The 14610-nt window shown below is 37.6% G+C and overlaps 1 protein-coding gene across 10 annotated transcripts in view; it reads left to right on the forward strand.

The window, feature by feature from the left end:
• Positions 1-173: 173 nt before the first annotated feature.
• LOC131802848 (dystrobrevin beta-like) overlaps positions 174-14610 on the forward strand; it is a 48872-nt gene continuing 34435 nt past the window's right edge. For 4 of the 10 annotated variants that reach the window (XM_059123523.1, XM_059123527.1, XM_059123528.1 and 1 more), the window contains exon 1: positions 174-647. The gene's annotated coding sequence lies outside the window, so the exon portion shown is untranslated. The remainder of the gene's footprint in view (positions 648-14610) is intronic. The other 6 variants (XM_059123530.1, XM_059123531.1, XM_059123525.1 and 3 more) reach the window with 5 other exon arrangements.

The raw sequence follows: 14610 nt of genomic DNA on the forward strand, positions 1-14610 counted from the left end.
TGCGGACCTTATATTTTACAAAGTTTCCAACTTCCCCAAAAAATATACCAATTTTGGTATAATTCTACCAATTGTGTGGACAACAAAGTGGAACGATTTTTTTTGGCGGCGCCTTATTGTTTCCCCACCAATTGACGGCGGCGCGCTGATGTTTTACAATCGACTCTGCAAGTGTGGCAGTCAACTGTCGCAGTCAACTTCATGTTCAGTCAAAAAAACATACAACTCGGAGAAAAAGATTATAAACACCGCCGCAAATACAAATAAAATTGTGTGTTAAAATTGAAATTACAATAAAAAAGCTTCCAAAAAGGTTGAAATTTGTTTTATAGCATAAACAAACGTGAATACTACAACAAATATTTGTATTGAAGATTGTTGTTTTTTTGTTTTTGTACAAAATATATAGAAAATTTCATGTTTGCATTCTCAACTTCAGTAAAACGGAGACGACGACACGAGAGAGTTAAGAAAACAAAAAATTGTATTTGAATTGCAAAAAAAGTGAAAAGTGAAAAGTTTTGTGTATAAATTATTAGTTGGAAAGTGTCTTGGCTGGTGCAAAAAATAAAAAGAAGAAGCAGCAAAAGGGAAATACTCTTGAAAAGGCAGTACCGCCAGCCAGGTACCACAGGCATATTCTCCAAGTAAGCTCCAGCAACATCATCATAATCATCATCATTAAGCTATTTGGCTGATAATGACCGCAAGAAAATTGGGAACAACTCTAGTTTAGTAAAAACTCTTAGATTTTTTCGAAATTTTTTCCAGAGGTAGGTATTTTTACCCTGATCCCGGGAAACTATTTTTTTCTTGGGGGACGGACCCGGGACCCCAGATTTTTGACCCAAAAGTCCGGGATCAAGACCCCGCCTGGACCCGGATCCACTTACCCGATATAGACAATATGGGTATCGATTGAAAGCTTATGGAAATACCTATCCAACAAGTGGTCACATGAAGGGGTAAGTTTTCATGGTTCGGAAGTTATAGTCAAATTATCGATTTTTTGGACCCGGATTTTTTATGAAACCCCCAAAAAGTCAAAAAAGGGCCCATTATGGGGGTCAACAAAATTGTTTCCAAATTATAGCTGACACTCTTACCTTTCCAAAATGCTACAATTTGTGCTAATACCTTTTTCGGTTCCAGAGATATGGGTCTTTCCATCCGCATAACCCGATTCTAACCAGTTCATTAAAATTATGTTTTTAATAAAAAAAGTGTTTATTTCGCGTAGCAGTCGTCGGAATAACAAAAGTTTTCTAAATTTGGCACTTTTTGTAAATAGCCGGCCTTCGGCCGGGGCTTGAGATTTTCACCTATGGGTATGTCCGACCCCGGCTAACGCGAACAAAAGGTTCATAATTTCGGCACTCTTTGTAAATAGCCGGCCTTCGGCCGGGGCTTGAGATTTTCTCCTCTGGGTATGTCCTACACCGGCTAACGCGAACCAAAGTTTTCTAAATTGGATACCTTTTGTAAGTAGCCGGCCTTCGGCCGGGGCTTGAGATTTTCTCCTCTGGGTATGTCCTAAACCGGCTAACGCGAACCAAAGTTTTCTAAATTTGACACTTTTTGTATATAGCCGGCCTTCGGCCGGAGCTTGAGATTTTCTCCTCTGGGTATGTCCCACACCGGCTAACGCGAACCAAAGTTTTCTAAATTTGACACTTTTTGTAAATAGCCGGCCTTCGGCCGGGGCTTCAGATTTTCTTCTCTGGGTATGTCCCACACCGGCTAACGCGAACCAAAGTTTTCTAAATTGGATACCTTTTGTAAGTAGCCGGCCTTCGGCCGGGGCTTGAGATTTTCTCCTCTGGGTATGTCCTACACCGGCTAACGCGAACAAAAGATTTCTGAATTTCATTCTTACGCAAAATATACCTTTTTTATTGAAAACATAGTTTTAATGAACTGGTTAGAATCGGGTTATGCGGATGGAAAGACCCATATCTCTGGACTCAGTAAAGGTATTAGCACAAATTGAACCTTTTTGGAAAGGTAGAAGTGTCAGCTATAATTTGGCATCAATTTTGTTGTCCCCCATAATGGACCCTTTTTTGACTTTTTGGGGGTTTTATAAAAAATCCGGGTCCAAAAAATCGATAATTTGACTATAACTTCGAAACCGTAAGATCTTACCCCATCATGTGACCATTTGTTGGATAGGTATTTTCATAAGCTTTCCAACGATACCCATATTGTCTATATCGGGTAAGTGGATCCGGGTCTAGTAGGGGTCTCGAACCCGGACTTTCGGGTCAAAAATCTGGGGTCCCAGGTCCGTCCCCCAAGAAAAAAATAGTTTCCCGGGATCATGGTTAAAATACCTACCACTGAAAAAATTTTCGAAAAAATTGAAGAGTTTTTACTAAACTAGAGTTAAGCCGAAAATTGTTAACAATCCAATACATACATACATGCATATGGACAACGTTTTTTTGTACATACATATGGCAAAAAAAATCTTGAATGTGCTGGGTTATTTATGGACCGTTTGTTCCCAATTTTGGGAAAATGAGTTTAAGCTTCATTCATAAAAAGCGGGGAGTGACGACGGCAATGACGACGACTCCACTCCCACTCCATTTCTTACAAAACCACCAACTACAACAAGAACAACAATAATAACAACCATTAACAAGCCAGCCGCTCGCTCTCTGCGTCGGCGGGTAGTAGTGGTGTTGCGCAGCAATTTCATCTGCTTGACTCCCTCCTCCTCCTCCTGCCGCCCTACCTACCCACCTAACTTGTTTGTTGCTGCCCGCGCCCTACGATGTTGTTGTGATAAATAGCAGCAAAACAATTGAGGTGATTTCTAGAGGAGCCCAGAGGAGCCAACTGTATGCAGTCAAGTCAAGCCAGTCTTCGTTTTCCTTTGTGCATTTTTCACTGGATTCCTCGGCCCATGGCTGGTGTAGTTATTATTATTATAAGTCTGTTATAGTCTAGATAGATTTTGCAAAAAGAGGAGGAATGTCCAAAAAAAATATGGGATATAAAAAGAAAATGAAATCATTAATCTGATGGATAAAAAAACACACACACACAAAAAGCAAGAAGCGTTGAGAAGTAAGGTGCTGCTGCTACTACTACCAGTCAGTACTGGTGTATATTCCTGTTGTTGTTGTTGGTATAGCTAAACAAACATGCATAGGCATTTAATTTATATTTCAAAGCAAAAAAACAAAAGTGGTTAGGTGGTGGGTGGGTGGTTGGTTGGAGAAGGGGACGTAAGACAAATTGAGTATAGGCATGTGTGTTGAACGGGGATGGTGTTGGCTTTGCCTGATATCTCCTCTCGCCGCTATGTGAAAAGTAAATAGATCTGTGACATACCTATCTACCTATTTACCTTATCACAAGCATCTTATCTTGTGGCTGCAATAATAATGATCATGGGACGATAATAATAACTTCTTTGAAAATCTTCATCAAAAACTACAAATTGAAAGTTCTAAAAACCAGAAAATTTCCCCATCCCGTGCTTTTTTTTCTTCTTCTTCTTCTACTTGTAATACAAACCCATCCCAGTTTTACTACTTTGGCCCCATTATTTTATTTTCTATGCGATGCCATGTGGGTATGTATTTGTGTGTGTGTGTAACCATCCTGTAGAGTAAACTAGATGAACATTGTCCTTTCTTTTCTGAATTGGCTCCCATTGACTTGTGAATGAATTTTTTGCAAATGAAAAGAGGCCAGCAAGTCTGCAAAATGAAAATAATGGTATGGGGAGCCATCGCAATGGAGCCAAGAGTGCGAAGGCAGCATATGGTAAAATGTCTTTTTCGAAGAAAATAATAGATTTTTGTTTTTAAAATTTTATTTTATTTCATTTAAGATTCAAGTTTTCAAGCAAAAGAAAAATGGGGTCAAATGAAGTTGGGCAGCCAGGACTTGTTTGTTACCCGTCCTATGCCTAAAAGTATGCAATATTATCTTGTATTTGTATTTTAAACTGTAAAATCTACATATTGTCCTTAATTATAGATTGAGGCAATCAAACTTGGTCTAGGTGTTTGAATAGCCATTGATGCGAGACCCTGCGAAGAAATTTAGAATTCAAGAAACATAGAGTTTATTTCACACAATATTTTTCTGAAGTCTGATGACAGGTTCAAATTTTCAAGCTAAAGAAAAATGGGGTCAAATGAAGTTGGCTAGCCAGTGCTTGTTTGTTTACCGTCCTATGCCTAAAAGTATGCAATATTATATTGTATTTATATTGGAAATTGTAAAATCAACACATTTTACTTAATTCTAGATTGAAAGCAATTAAACATGGTCTTGGCTTTTGAATACCTATTGATGCTATATCCGGCTAAAATGCTTCAACGAAATTTAGAATTCAATTCAACGAAATTTTAGAATTATTTTACACAATACTTTTATGATGTCTGAATATAGGACATACAAAGAAGAAAAATTACTTTTTTAAAAAAAGGTGTGTAAGGGGACAGTAAGCTCGGCATATGCCTAAAAGTGGGCAATATTATTTTTATTCGGAATGTAAATTTAGATTAAAAACTATTCAACTTGGTCTGGGCTTTTGAATACCTTCGTCACAATAGCAACATTTAAGATTGAACTTAAAATCTTTTCTGAATATAGAACATACAAAGAAGAAAAATCCAAATGTAGTGAGGAAGAAATTCTTATTTTCTAAAAAAAAATATATATTTTAAATATAGGCCACATAACCACGGTAATAAAAGCTGGTACAACTATCCTTTTCAAAGAAAGCCTAAAAGTATACTATAAATACTTTGTAAACCGATGCTAAAAATATCTTCAAATTTGGGGCACATCGAGAAGAAAAAGGAGTCACCTTGGAGAATGGGTAGATAGATAGTCCTTGATGTGTGGTATGCTATTTTTATCTCTATACATGTAGCAAGTATATTTCTCACTATTTTTAGACTCTGCCTATTGCAGACAGGGAGACATTGTAATTTCGATTAGGAGTCACAACTGCAACACAAAGAAATTCTCAAAACTTGAATCAATGGACCATAACAACCCGATAAGAGTAACATCCAAAAATCCACAATTTTTGGAGTGAGGGTCACTGAGAAATTAATCCACAATTGTTGGTCTGGTGACCCAGCACAAAAACAATTTTTCACGAGGAGATATTTTATTATTTGAAACTAAAAATAAACCATAGATGCTTAAAATAGCGTCTAAAAATTTGGGACACATCAAGAAGGAATAGAAAACACTTTGGTATATGGGTGGATAGAGAATAATTTGAAGTCTTTTATGGAATTAAAGGTTACATGGAGATAAGAAATTTGTATTTCTATAAGGGGTTGGCAATTGTCACATAAACATTTTTTGATACCTGAACCAATTTTTTAATAATTTTGCAAAGGGGAAGAAATAGGTACCACCTTGGCGAATGGGTAGACAATAAGTTGAAGCCTTGGGGTATGCGATACTTTTTTATCTTTATACTTGGTCCAACTATGTTTCTCACTTTTTTTTAGAATTAATGGTGACGTGGAGATACGAAATTTTAATTTCTTTAAGGGGTCGGCAAAGATTACATAAACATCTTTTAAAGCCTGAACCAATGTTGAATAATTTTGCAACGACGATAGTTGGTAAAAGGCTCACTGAAAGAAATACTCGACTGCTAGCCTGAGGGACACTAAAAAATACTCTTTAAAAATTCTCGACTCCTGGTCTGAGGGTCACTTAAGAATAAACCTTCTAAACCACGATTGTTTTATTTAAAAACCTCGATGACTGGTCTGAGGGTCCTCCAGAATAATACTCATTAAGAATCCTTGACTGCTGGTTTGAGAGTCACTCAGATAATTTTTTAACCACGATAGCTGGTCCGAGTTTCACTGAAAAATATTGTAACAAAATCTTCGATTGTTGGTCTGTGGGCCACTGAAAAATATTCTTGGAAATTCTGGTCTGAGAGTAGCTGCAAAATATACCTCTTAAATACACGATTTTTGGTTCGAGGGTCACTGAAAGAATATTCTTTTAAAATCTGGCCTGAGGGACACTGTCCGAGGGTCACAAAAAATATTCTTCAACAGAAAACGATTGTTATTCAAGAGATGACTGAAAAATAAACCCTTTTAATCTACAATTGTTGGTCATAAGGTTCCCGTACCAAAACATATATCTGAGAACTAAAAATGTGCAAAAGTATTCTTCTTTCCCTTAGAGTACCATATGAGCCTGGTCACCATAAGGATCTAACCAACCAGATATTTGCATTTAATGTAGCTTACTCCATTTCGTTCTTTTTTTTAAAGAGAATATCTAACGTAACACCTAGCCTCCTTTCATTTACAAATGCATACACACACACAGACACTCGGAATGCATATACATGAAGATATTTCCAGCTGCATATGTATGTACTTTTTTTTTTGTAATATTGTTAGCTTCCTGCTGCATGTACACCGGTCGCTTTGTTTTTGGCACTGATGTAAGCTGACGTCAGTAAGCCTTTTTGGGCAAGTTAACTGGGTTGTTCATAATGCTTGCTTGCGCTTCTTTTTTTTTCCTGGTTTCTTTGGTAAATTTTCAAATTATGTAAATTGTTGTTTGATGGTTGGTTGGGAAGATGCAAGAATAGGCGCTAATTGAAAGCCTAAAAGTAGGCAATGTAATTCAAAATGCAATTTACTTTAACATTTATTTAAGGCTATTGGAAAAAAGAAGGACTATGGGGTGGAATTTCCCTACAATTAAGGTGGGAAAAAATTGGTCTGGCAATGGAGATGAGACATTTTGAGCACTGCGGTAAAAATATTAATCATTTTTTTAATAGTATTATTAATTAAAAATTTTTATAGAAAGCAAAACTGTCTAGTTTAGAGCTCTTTTTGAAAAATATTCTAATTCCCAATGGATACTTCAATGGTGACCTTTTAAAGAGTTCTCTGATCACCCATGAAGAAAGGAAAACTTTGAGATTTCTCTACAATTAACCTGAGAAAAATTGGTCATCACTGCGGTAAAAATATTGATACTCTTTTAATAGTGTTATTAAATTGGAATATTATTTTTATAGAAAGAAAAACTGTCAGGTTCAATCCCCAATGGTTGCATGAATTGTGATAGATTTCTGTAAACACCCAGGAGATAAAAAAACAGTTGGAAAACCAAAAAATAAAATGCGATATATAAAGTTTTTTTAAGCCTTAGTTTGATATTTTATAATCAGAGTCTAATACAGGGTGAGATGAAAAAACTGCAACCAACTTTAGATTGCTGTCATTTCTAACTCGTCCGACAGCTGTTAAAATTATTCCAGTGACAGCTCATTGTATTGTTTACAAGCGAACAAAAGCATTTTGGTGAGAATTTTACAGAAAAAAAAATTATTCGTGATAGAATTCAAGCGTGATAGTATGATTTCATTATATTTGGCTGGAAAACCACAATTGGCTATCTTTAGAGCTCTCCAGCATTTAAATGTGAATAAATCTTTTGTGTCTCGTACCATCCGCTCGTTACCGTGTTACTGGTAGCGTAGCCCGACTTCAAGGAAGTGGACGGAAAAAAACAGCAACATCAGTAGAAATGATTCGAAAAGTAAAGAAGAGACTTGATCGAAATCCTCGTCGCAGTGGCCGAAAAATGGCTCGTGAGCTAAACACATCGCAATATTCCATTCGGAAAATATTGAAAAATGAGCTCGAGGCAAAGCCATTGAAATTCCAAAAAGTGCAAGAACTTACACCGCAACACCGAAAGAAACTATACTCAAAAGAGCTAAAGGATTGCTTCGCTTGGCCGAAAGTGGTGAACTACCGGATTTGGTTTTCTTCGATGAGAAAGCATTCGTTGTCCAGCAGTTTGTAAACAAACAAAATGATCGTGTTTACTTGCCAAAGAGGTCAGCTGAAAATGTGCACCGACTTCGGTTGGCCACCAGAACTCAAGCGCCGGCCATGGTTTTTGTTGTTGTAGCAGTAGTACATGTGTGTGTTTATGTTCTGCTAATCTGGTTCCAGCTCCAGGTTTAGAAATTCGGCTAATTTAACGGGCTGTAGCCAGAGATCCTCTGGAGTGAGTTGGGTAGGTTTGGCTGAGCAATTAAAAAGGTGTAGCGTATTCACTTTATAACTGCTAATAGCATCCGCGACTGCATCGGTGTGAATGCCACTCAGACCTGCCTGATAGGCTTCTTGATCTAGAGGCTCTCTCTTGTAGCGCTGGACCTCCCTCTCTAGATCATGTATGTCCTTCCTGACACGCCTGGGTGGGGGAGAGTTATCCACCATATGATGGTTGGGATGACTCTCACGGTAACACCCAAGCAGGTACTGCAACGAAAGCATATGATAATGCTGACGTAAGGGAAGGACTTTCGCCTCCTCATGTAGATGGTCCACTGGTGTCATGAGGAGGCACCCTGTCGCAGTTCTCAGGGCAGCGTTCTGGCAGGTCTGGATATTCTTCCACTGCGTAGCACTAGTATTCGCAGACCACACTGGAGCCGCATAGTTGCCAACCCAGTATGTACATGTTTGTGTTTGTTTATTTTTCTGCCGGCCATGGTGATGGTGTGGGCCGCCATAACAGCCGATGGTCGCTCTCCGCTCGTATTAATCGACCATGGCATCAGAATAAATGCCGAATATTATCACGAAAATATTCTGGAGGGTGTATTAAAGCCTTAGGCATGCAAACATTTTGACCGCGGACCTTGGACATTCCAACAGGACTCGGCGCCATTGCACTCTGCACGTGCCACCCAAAAATGAGGTTCCTCGCTTCATTTTCAGCGCATAATGGCCACCAAAATCTCCGGATACCAATCCGTTGGACTATTATATCTGTTGGATTTTGGAAAGCAAGGTTGGCACTACAAAAATACCAAAGTGTCGATCACCTCAAGCAAGCGCTTCGCCGGGAATGGGCCAAAATACCACAGAGCAAAATTCGGGCAGCGTGTGACGGTTTCATTGGTCGTTTGAAGGCCATAATTCGTACCACTTCGGCGACCAATTCGAACAAATCTAAACTTATTCTAAAATTTGATGCTATTTCCGACCTTTTTTTAGCCTTTATTCAATAAAATTAAAAAAAAATGTAAAAATTGTGGCGTTTGACTTTTTTGCAGTTTTTTTTTTATGTTTCAAAGAACAATTGGTGAAAGAGTTCTTCAAGCATCCGGGAGAAAATAAACTGTCTGAAAGCCGAAATATGAAGAAGTTCTTTTTAAGGCGCAGTTGAATATATTTTAAGCGGTATTAAATATACGAAATGACCTTCAATTTGGAATTTTGGTTTCTTAACCGGTATTCCAGGTTCCGGTTCCCTTCGAAATCGAAAAGTTAACTATCTGGGAATCCTTGGAAGCAATATAAGATTATGAAAATTGTTTTACAAATCCAAAATGTTGCTGTTCTTGAAAAGTTAAACACTTCCAATTTTGAAAATCCACAGCGAAAGATGCCATGGAGAGCCTTGAAAAATCTAAGCAATTTTTTCACCCTGTGTAACATCTCAAGCCCCACAACTGTGAATTCCCATAACCTAGAATATTTATTTTCATGGAAAAATGCTTAAGCTTGTTCTTCGCACAAGACAATTAACAATTGATTTTTCAATGGATACCACCGTTGTTTTTCTGTTGGCTTGATTTCTTTATTTTTTTTTTGTGGCCAATAATAACAACAATATAAACATTGCTGTAGTTCTTAGAGGTATTGTTGGTGTTGTTGCTGATAGTTTTATGGCCATAAACAATCGTCGTTGGTTTTGTTATTTTTCTATTGAGTTCATTTAGAGGGATTCTTTGTGGCTGTCTCATACTTGGCTTCACGTTTTCTTTCCTTTATTTTATTTATATTTTTTTGAATACCAAGAAGATATGACTTCAAATAAAAATGGCAACAACAAAAACCTTCTACGTCACAGTTGGCAGACAGAAATCTGGTGTGTGTGTGTGTGTTTGTGTGTCTGTGTCGTGTGTCGTTTTGATTTTACAAACATTTGGCTGCTCTCCCTGCTCTGATTCATAAAATGTTTACTCTATTGTATATAAAATAATATTGGATTTAGCCTAGGCGCATACCAAACAGATTATTCATTTAAATGCTAGACGGGTTTGAAAAAAAAACCAAAAATGACAATACAAAACAGAAAAAACACAAAAATTGTGAAATTTCCCATTTTAATGCCGCCCGCCTGGTACTGAGGTGAAAATCATCTACATTTTTTGGCCAAATAATAACACCAATTCCCATGAACTTGCTTTCCTTTTCCATTTGCAGCCTGGCCTCCTCTCCCCTCTCCTCACTTTTTTTTAAAATATTTTTTTTTTATTCCTCTTCTAAATATATAGATTTGTATATTCTGTCTAACGTCGTAGTCGCATTTCATTTAATTCTAAAATTGGCGATTACTATAAATGATGTCACCATCTATTTTGAATATTTTTTTTTGTTTAGTCAAAATTCAAAATACCCAACAACAAAAAAAAAGTAAAATATTTATATTTTTCGCTGTTCGTTCACTGTTGTTGTTGTTGTTGTTGCTGCTGTGAATTTGCATTTATTCGTGTTCCAACGCCTATGTGTGATGTTGTTGTTGTTGTTGTTTTTGCTGCTGTTTTGGATTTCGCACATATTTTCTAGAGTAATCACTAAATAAATCATCCTCATTATCGCCATCATCGTAAAACAATAATCGAAATTTTGTCAAGTGTCTGGCTGTTTGTTAGTCGTGCATTTGGGAATGCACAAAAAAACATGGCTCAAGGGACCGGGAATTTGTTTCGATTTCCAGTCAAGGAAAATATTTGAAGAACAATTTTTTTGAAATAATTTTTTTAGATAACAAGTCAAGATAGTATCTGTCGGTTTTGTCGAAAGATATATACCCCCAGCCATGAGTTATGATTATTCAAACTCTTGACTCTTTGTGGGGGAGGTTCCGAAGCAGTTGGCCAATATTGAGCAATACGTATCAGATCTACGGCTGATGTAATATTACAACCTGACAGATTTGGACTATATCGAGTACTTCCAGACCTAAGACTGATATAAATCTTACAACCTGACAGATTTGGACTATATCGACTACTTCTTGAACTTGATATGAGATGTGTGAAAATTTTGGAAAATGTGGAAATATGCGCGAAATAACAGATATAGCGGACCGAAGTATTCCGTTTTCATACTTCACTTAATACAGATAACAAAAAAATTGAAGGAAATCGAAAATTTACAGGGTGAGGTAAAAAGACTTCAACAAAGTCAAACGCCATAATTTTTACATTGTTTTTAAATTTCATTGAATGAAAGCATAAAATGTCGGAAATAACGTCAAATTTTAGAATATGTTTAGATTTGTTCGAATTGGTCACCTTTGGCATGAATTATGTGCTTCAAACGGCCAATGAAACCGTCACACACTGCCCGAATATTGCTCTGCGGTATTTTGGCCCATTCCCGGCGAAGTTGGGCTTCAAACCGCCAATGAAACCGTCACATGCTGCCCGAATGTTGCTCTGCGGTATTTTCGCCCATTCCCGGCGAAGCTGGTCTCCAAACGGTCAATGAAACCGTCACACGCTGCCCGAATGTTGCTCTGCGGTATTTTGGCCCATTCCCGGCAAAGCGCTTGCTTGAGATGATCGACACTTTGGTTTTTTTTAGAGCCATCCATGCTTTCCAAAATACTCCAGGTACAATACGGTCCAACGGATTGGTATCTGGAGATTTTGGTGGCCATTGTGCGCTGGAAATGAAGCGAGGAACTTCATTTTGTAACCATTTTTGGGTAGAGCGTGCTGAGTGCAATAATGCTGAGTCCTGTTGGAATGTCCAAGGTATGCGGCCAAATGTTTACGTGCCCAAGGCTTTAATACACCCTTCAGAATATTTTCGCCATATATTTGGCATTTATTCTGATGTCATGGTCGATTAATACGAGTGCAGAGCGACCATCGGCTGTAATGGCGGCCCACACCATCACCATAGCCGGCGCTTGAGTTCGGTTGGCCAACCGAAGGTGCACATTTTCAGCTGACCTCTTTGGCAAGTAAACACGATCATTTTGTTTGTTTACAAACTGCCGGACAACGAATGTTTTCTCATCGGAGAAAACAAAATTCGGCAGTTCACCACTTTCGGCCAAGCGAAGCAATCCTTTAGCTCTTTTGAGTCTATTTTCTTTCGGAGTTGCGGTGTAAGTTCATGCACTTTTTGGAATTTCAATTACCCCGAGCTCATTTTTCAATATTTGCAGAATGGAATATTGCGATACGGCCACTGCGACGCGGATTTCGATCACATCGCTTCTTTACTTTTCGAACCATTTCTGTTGTTGCTGTTTTCTTTTTAAAATCTTGAAATCTATGTGGGGAGGTACTTGAAGAAATGGTCTCTACCATCTACCATTGTGTTGATGGAAATATTGGGATGTGCCAAGTCTGAATGGAATTGGATGATAATTTCGTGTTTTACGAACTTTATGTATACACAAATTTTGACCATTTGTGGGGGAGGTACCAGAAGGAGTTGCCCGATATATTCACACCAGATCTTGGATTAATAAAAATATTGTGATGTGTGTAATTTGAAGAGAGTCAGATGCTTATTTCGGATTTTATGATTGTTTTGGTTATTCAAAACTTTGAACCTTTGTGGGAGAGGTACCAGAAGGAATGGTCCGATCTCTACCATATTTATAACAGATCTTGAGTTGATGAAAATATTGAGATGAGCCAAATGTGAACGGAATCCGATGTTAATTTCGTGTTTTATGAGCTTCATGAATATTCAAAATGTTGAACCTTTGTGTGGGAGGTACCAGGAGGAGTAGACCGATATATTCCATCTTCACACCAGACCTTGGATTAATAAAAATATTGCGTTGTGTGTAATTTGAAAAGAACTGGATGTTTATTTCGTGTTTTATGAGTTTCATGAATATTCAAAATGTTAACCCTTTGTGGGGGAAGTACCAGAAGGAATGGTCCGATCTCTACCATATTTATAACAGATCTTGTCTTGATGGAAACATTGAGATGTGCCAAATCTAAACGGAATCGGATGTTAATTTCGTGGTCTATGAGCTTCATGAATATTCAAAATTTTGACCCTTTGTGGGGGAGGTACCCGAAGGAGTGGACCGATATATTCCACCTTCGCACCAGTTCTTGGATTAATAAAAATATTGTGATTTGTGTAATTTGAAGACAATCGAACTCTTACATCACATTTTATAAGAGTTATAGTTATTCCAAATTTTGACCCTTTGTGGGGGAGGTACTTGATGGACTGAAGCGATATTGTCCATTTTCACACCTGACCTAGCACTGATGCAAATATTAGGAACTGCAAAGTTGGTGTAAAATCGGACGATCCTTTCTCTTTCTGTGCAAAAAAATTATTTTCTTCGAAAATGTTGACATTTTGTGTGGGAGGTACCAGAAAGAGTGGACCGATATATCCCACATTCACACCAGACCTTGGTTTAATAAAAATATTGCGATGTGTGTAATTTCAGGACAATCGGACTCTTACATCACATTTTATAAAAGTTATAATTATTCCAAATTTTGACCCTTTGTGCGGGAGGTACTTGATGGAGTGAAGCGATACTGTCCATTTTTACACCTGACGTTGTACTGATGCAAATAATAGGATATGCAAAGTTAGAACAAAATCCGATTATCCTTTCTCTTTCTGTGCAGTAAATTGTTTTCTTTGAAAATTATGACATTTTGTGTGGGAGGTACCAGAAGGAGTGGACCGATATTGCCCATCTCCGAACTCGATCTAAGTTTGAGAGTAATATTAGGATGTACCGAGTTTGGAGCAAATCGGATACTCCCTTCGAGAGTTATAATGCGCACCAGCCAGCCAGACAGACGGATGGATGGACGGGCATCGCTAGATCGACACAAAATGTCCTGAAACGAATTTGGCGCAAAGAGACCTAGGGTCTAAAATCGTTATTTCGGTCTTCAATACCTTAACCAAAATAATCAAAATTTAAAAAAAAAAAAAATATTGAAAATATATTTTAAAAAAATATTTTATTCAAAGGAATCCAACAAACTGAGATACCGTTCAAATTGGCGCCCAACGTTATTTCGATGAGGCACCTTTTGACTGTATCAAATCATATATATTCTACACTCTGTAGCTATATGGCTGAGGGAATAAAAAAGAAAATATCCTTACAGCAAAGCATTGAGGGGTGGGGAAAGCAGATATTCCAGAATAATTTTTTTATTTTTGTTTTTTTTTTTTTTTGATAATTTTAGCTGATAAATTGTTTGCAAATTTGATTGTCGTACTCTATCAAATAGGCAATTTCACAGATGTTACACCCCGATACGCTACAGTGACGAATGGGATGGGGGAATGAGAGAGTGGATAAACGAATGAATGAATGAATGACAGCAACAAGAACAAAAACTATATTGAAATGTAAACAATTGTTTGGACAAGTTGTCACTTTTGGCTCTATCGCCAGCAATGGCCACGAATGTGATAACCCATATTAAGAACAACAAAAACAACAACAAAACATTTGTTTGTTTGTGAATTCATTAACACAACTTGCCTAACAACCTGACTCCTCGGTACCATAATTAAACCTGTCTAA

This window comes from Musca domestica, unplaced genomic scaffold (genome assembly GCF_030504385.1).
Source record: "Musca domestica strain aabys unplaced genomic scaffold, Musca_domestica.polishedcontigs.V.1.1 25, whole genome shotgun sequence".
Taxonomy (NCBI): Eukaryota; Metazoa; Arthropoda; class Insecta; order Diptera; family Muscidae; genus Musca; species Musca domestica.